The 6,733-nt window shown below is 42.6% G+C and overlaps 1 pseudogene; it reads right to left on the bottom strand.

Annotated features, from left to right (window-relative positions):
• Positions 1 to 689: 689 nt before the first annotated feature.
• Positions 690 to 1,574, bottom strand: LOC140234877 (uncharacterized; annotated as a pseudogene).
• Positions 1,575 to 6,733: the final 5,159 nt, after the last annotated feature.

The raw sequence follows: 6,733 nt of genomic DNA, 5'->3' as shown, positions 1-6,733 counted from the left end.
CGTCTTTGGGCCCTGCTTCAATTGCGGCACTTTACCTGCCATGTTATTACCGGAAACCGTATCCGACTTAACTAGTTTCTTTTTCGGCTTGACTTTTTTGTCTGTCGGAGAGGAATGTTCTTCGCAAACAACGTTGATGCTTTCTGCTGCGCCGGGCTTAGCCGGATGATGCAGCTGTTGGAGCTGTTGTGCCTCCATCACGATGTAGCCACCGCATGACTTTCTTGGAATGAGGCCGCTAGAAGTGGCTGTGCTTGCCGCCTTGCTAAGCACCGAATAATCGTTGTACGATATAGGAAGACTGCGGAAATCTAAATTCCACTAACTGCTGGTTTCTAGAACCGTTAGTACTGCGAAAACGCGATAAAAATCAGATATTTCGACTGCGATAGTGGAACTACGTTCGAATACTCGTGCGTAGAAAAGCGATATGACTGCGCGTGCGCAAAGTGGGTCTCTCAATGTAGTCTCTTTCGGAGACTCCAGAAGTAAAATAAAGATCAAACTTCAAACTGGTAAGTTCTCGTTTAATCGTTCTATTTTATTTCGTGAGTTTACGCAAGAACTCACAGTGAGATTTTGTAGCACAGAAGTCACATTTCTTCCAACTGAACAATCTCAGGCATGCACAATGGCAAGTAAAATGTAAGCTAAAATTACCTGAGTCTGAGGCCATTATTTCCTCATAATCAGCTCTCGTCTTGCAGAGGCTTGTCATAGAATTTGCGAAATGTCTGTTCTTTCGACCAGCCTGCTTTTGTGAGGATCAGAGGAATAGGTGCATCTGCTCTGTTTGCTGCTGAGCTAGATGCTGCTCGGGTTGAATGTGCACTGAACATCGTGGTGTCAATGCCAGCACCAGTCATGATTTTCTTGATCCATCGAGAAATTGTCTGTGCCGTTACTCTCTTGAAAGGCTTGCGAACACTAATGAAGAGATGACTTTCCTCTCCTTGGATCTCTGTGGTTCTCCGAAGATAGGCCTTAATGTATGTAACTACACACAAACGTCTGTCTGGGGGGTACGCTTTCAAAAGTACGTCCAATCCAAAATTCCCAGGTCTAGACTGCTTAAGATGTTCATTAACTTTGAATGACACCATAGATTGTTTGAGAATCATGCTGTCTAGATTCAGGCAATGCAAAGTCTGTACCTTCTGGCTGGATATCAAGGCCAGTAACATGCACAGGTTCATCGTTAATTGCTTCAAACTAAGCGAGTTAGCAGGAGCTAGCATTCTCAAATACCTAAAAACAATATTCACGTCCAAAATTTCCGAATACCGCGGCCTTGGGGGCCTGAGCTGGAACACACCTCTCATAAAACGAGAGAGAAGCGGATGAGTGCTGACAGTGAATTGTTCATCCTCTAACACTAGAAAGGTAGCAAGTTCACCCCGTGCTGAGTTAACAGCTGAATAGTTCAAGTTCTCTTCATAAAACATGTGCGTAAAAAACTCCAAAACAAAATTAATCTTGGCATGAAGGTGACTTTACTCCTTCTTAAGTGTACAGAACTTTCTCCATTTCCTTATGTACAAAAGGGTGGGTTGGGTGGTGGCGCGTCCCGTTAATGGGAACACCACCCTTCGTCCAAAGCCCCCCCCCCCCCCCCCCCCCCGGTTTTGCCGAAAGGGTGCGTTGGGAGCGTTGGGTCGCGTCGCGTTGACTGGAACCCCACCCTTCATCCAAAGCCCCCCCGGTTTTGCCGAAAGGGTGTGTTGGTACTTTTTCTCATGTACTAGTAAAAGACGAGTTTTGAATTTATTTTTTAACCTTCAAACAACCATTTCAAAGAGGCTATCGTCCGGATCTAATATTCAGTTCGTCCAATGTTCATTTGGTCCAATATCCATTTGGTCTAATATCCGTTTCTGTTTTACATTACAGGGCATGGATCATGTGGATAATCAGTGGCTTATCTATATAGTCCAGCTGCTGGGGGTGCTGGCCTGGCAACATGGGGGAGGGGCGAGGGACCCTAAACTTTACCCTAATCTTATTTCATGTACAGTATAAACATCTGTTTTCTCCCTCAAAGCAGGGTCAGAGGGTAGTCCGTAGTCGTAGAAAAAGCCCCCCCCCCCCCAAAAAAAAAAAAAAAAAAAAAAAAAAATAGCCCAGTTGGTCATATAGACGAAACGATGATTGGACCAAATGGTACCTGATTAGACCAGGACGAGGAGGCTGGCTGTTAGACCAAATGACAATAAGATCAATGGTTATTAGACTAAATGGGTGTAGACTAAATGATGATAGACAGAGGCTAGACCAACTGGGCAATGGACCAAAATTAATGATGTGTACACCAAATTTATATTGGACAAATGTGGTTTTATTTCAGACCATTTGATGATTAGACGAAATGGAATTAGACCAACTCATAATAGACCAAATCGGTATTTGATGATATTATATTAATTGGTGTTGGACCAAAAATAGACCAAATGGCTATTATTAGACGAATTGACTGTAGATCAAATAGTAATTAAACCAAATAACAATTGGACCAAACAGTAATTGGACGAAATGATGACTAGACCAACTGGTTATTCGACCAACTGATATTAATCAGTCTATTAGACCAACTGGTTGTAGACCAAGTGGTAATAGAGTGTAAACCGATCCGGACGATAGCCTCTTTGAAATGGTTGTTTGAAGGTTAAATATAAATTCAAAACTCGTCTTTTAATATTTTACATGAGAAAAAGTACCAATGCACCCTTTTGGCAAAACCGGGGGGGGGGGGGGGGGTGGGGGGGGCTTTGGACGAAGGGTGGGGTTACAGTCAACGCGACGCCACCCAACGCTCCCAACGCACCCTTTTGGCAAAATCGGGGGGGGGGGGGGGGGGGGCTTTGGACGAAGGGTGGTGTTCCCATTAACGCGACGCGCCACCACCCAACCCACCCTTTCGGCACAAGCACTTGCAGCATGTGTGTATGAAGCTTGCAATTCTTGCGGTCACTTCCGGTTGACTGGAGTGAAAACAAACAGCTTGCTATGCGAGCGCTAAGTCTGCATAATGCGCATACTGCATGCATGCTGTGCACGTGCGACGCGTATAATTTATGTGCAACTCTACGCAGACATGGGGACTGTTTTTCATTATTCATGTTGTCATTTGTGCCATCATTCATGTCCATGAAATACATGCATCATGTCTTGCCAGCAATATTCTAAAAATCTGGATCCTGTCGATCGATCAGTCAGTCCCGGTATTTTGCCAAGTTGAAGGCAGCCGGACTGGACCTGTGCCCGTATGAAATCGCGGCAGGACCCGACAAAATGGCCAGATGTGCAGTAGAACCTCTTTGAGTATAAGCCCTACCCCTACCCCGATATCTACGCTCACTTAGTATATGGTTGGGTGTTCATCACACCGACCACCTAACGTTTCTCTATCAATAGAAACGTGAAAAATCTCACAATTTGCCTGAAATTTTACTCACGTGTGGAGAAAATACTCCGGATTCACTTAAGCGCGCACTGAAAATGCGATCTGAGATACGCGCTCTAGATGGCGCCTTCGAACGCGTGGGGTGCCATTTCTTCCACACTCAGTTGCCCTGCTCATTTCAACCGACCACCCTGACAATACGTATAAAGGGCACTTAGATGCGTTTTTTTTTTGACAAGCTGCTGTTTTTTTCTAACCGTCATTTTTTCCCCAATAATATTTGAATATATTTTGAATCCTTCGATATTACTTTTGAAGGACTGTTTGATGATTTTGAATTGATCGATTTTCGTTAGGATTTTCATCGTAACTGAAATAAATTAGATGAGTCGGTTTGTTTTTTTCACATTCATTTCTCGTTTCTGCTCCAACTCGTACGGTCGTAGCGGGCGACAAAATAATTATGTCATGTGTATGTGTAACGTGTGTGCACGATCGTACAAGCAGCGGAGTTTGAGAGAGCGGCATAATGACAATTTTGCGGTCAAAACCGTCAAATTTATTACGGAAGAATTTTCTACATCTAACAATGAGTCAGCAAAGGTAGGCCTAGTTATATGTAGTTATACGAGAGATCTTATTAGATTTTGCTAAATTTCGGTAATTTAGAGGGAATACTTATTTGTTTTCGCCTCATTTTACTTGGTAGCGTAGCCCAGTGAAGAATCGAACACCGTTGCGCGTAGTCCCATGCGTACATTTTCTTTCTGTACACGCAATGCCATTATAGAGCGCGGTCGGTTCATATAGACCCGGTCAGTGTGTTGAACACCTACCATACCGGTACCTCATAGAAACTTCAGGTAGGTCTATAGGCCTAACGTAGTACTGTAGTACCTGGTAGGCTTAGGGTAGGGCCCAACTTAGGGTAGGTCTACGGCCTAATCCTGCCGCCCGCACAGCTACAGTAGTACAGCTTGCGCTAGCACTATGCTCACGGGGCGCCCCGGCAGAAAACACGTACCTGGTACCGGCACAGCGTTACCACTCCAGGCTCACGCGACTATAGACTATATGGTTTGTTTTCACTCCACCGCTATCCATGACCCCGTGACACGCAAAATACCCGGATGTCCGACCATGAGAATACACTATACACCATATTCATAATCACAGATACTAGTACCTGGTAGTATGTGAAGTTATGAATGAAAAGTGCAGCGTGGGAAAGAATTTGTGGCAATGTTTATGTTGACAAAAGGGGGAAAAGACCTATAATACTGCAATATTTATATTAGTAACACAGTGAATTGTTGCTACTGAGTATGTTAGGATAGAAAAGCACTACCGGTACGGTACACATTATTCATAATGGTCATACAATTTGCACATTGCTAGATATACGATTGTTAAAGAATATGTGATATGTGAATAATTTCTCAATAAATATTTTCTGTATAGATGAGAAATTAAAGGTAAAAAATGTAAACACAAGAAATATGTGTTTTGTAACAATGTGTAGATTTTACATATAGGCTTATAGAAATATATGTAAATTATCTTTTTGTAGATAAAGGACTTGGGTTACTCACTCAGCTGGTTGGAAAACCAGAGCGATGATCAGGAGACAGTTCGGTGAGTCAGGATGGCTCGATGTTCATATGTATATAGAAATTACTTTCTTGACAGAATACAGTTTATGCTATTGTGTTTTGCGGAATGAATATGACAGAATGCAGAATATCAAAGCATGTTATTGTAAAATGTTGTACAGTATTGATCGCATTCAGAAATTAATAATTCAAAGGACGTAACGTTGATTTTTGATGCATTGAATATCCCATAAATTAGGAGAAAGGATAAGTTTCATGTCGTTTTATTGAAATTGTATACAAAGAAATCAATACTGTTAGCATATTGTCATGCTGTTTCTTTGCCCTGTTTCTGGTTTCTTTAAATCTCACAGGGGTCTCTTTTAGGGCGGACTCACACTGTGCGATTTTTACTGTGATTTACCCTTTGCGATGTCGCACGATGAGAAATCGCACAGTGTGAGGATGTCTGCGATACGACAACCGGCGCTTTGGGGGCTATCGCAGCCATCGCAGCCCATCGCAGAACTTTGAACACGTTCAATCACTTGCGACGATGATCAAAAACTTTCAGTGAAACAAGGCAGTAGAAGAAATACGGTACCAATCAAGATTTGGCTGGATATGCTTCCTTTATTCCACAATTGCTTACTGATCTATCTCAACATGATGACGAAGATGAGATGGGGAGGGAGTTTTACAATGACTTAGAGTGCAATCATGAGTAATTCTACCATGAATATGGGCTTCTCGCGTCCATCGCAGCTGTTTGTCCATACGTAGTCCCATGTATAGAATTTGAACGAGGGCAGATTAAACAGTCTGTGGGTTGGTTAAAATTTTGTTTGCGTACCGCCGGACCGGTACTGTATGCATAGCCTTGGACTAACTTGTTGGGTGTTAGATCTAATGTTTAAATTATACTAAGCCTAGGCCCTACTGAGTATGCTATAAACTAGACCCTATATCTAGCTATAGGCCTAAATACGTGTGTGGGCCTAGAAGTGGGTCTAGGCCTAGTCTGCCCTAGGGCCTAGATCTACATTGTACATAACATACATGTTCCAGTCGAATTTTATAAATTGACATCATAATACACGTTGTATAAACTACTAGGGCTAGGGGTATAGGCCCCTGGTCTGGACAGGCCCTAGATCTAAGTCTAGACCATAGACCACTGCCACTGGATCGACTGACGTGGACATGAACACTAACAGTAAACACTTAACGTTAGGGCCTAACGTCAGACGTGGTTTCTGTCTAACGACATAACGTTGAAAAAGAGTAACCTAACCAACAGTTACAGATCCTAGAGGCTTCAAATGTGAAGAGGCTTCAAATGTGAAACATTCTTCCTACCCTGCACACACGACCATACTAACACACAGTTACAAAACGTTAGTGGAGTACCAGTACAGTTAATTCTGAGTATACCGACGGAACAGAAACAGAAACAGATCCAGATAATTTTTTACACGTTGATAAGAAAGGATATTGATAATTGAAAGTCTAGCCCATGAAGCTTCAAGATGTAACTGATAATATTAGTTATACTGATAACATCTCTAGAAATCTACATTAATTCTTATTAAAGTCTTATATAGATTACCTAGTCTGTCTAGACCCTAAGCACTAGATCTAACCGTTAATTAGTCTAGCACTAGCAGTCGTAGCATGCACTAACGTTAGCACTACTCACAGTCAGCAGGGGTTCTTCTTAGTTTTAGACCAGTTCTACAAC

Source organism: Diadema setosum, chromosome 11, assembly GCF_964275005.1.
Source record: "Diadema setosum chromosome 11, eeDiaSeto1, whole genome shotgun sequence".
Classification (NCBI taxonomy): domain Eukaryota; kingdom Metazoa; phylum Echinodermata; class Echinoidea; order Diadematoida; family Diadematidae; genus Diadema; species Diadema setosum.
The sequence above is the reverse complement of the archived record's forward strand: the minus strand, read 5'-3'. Positions and strand labels throughout refer to the sequence as shown.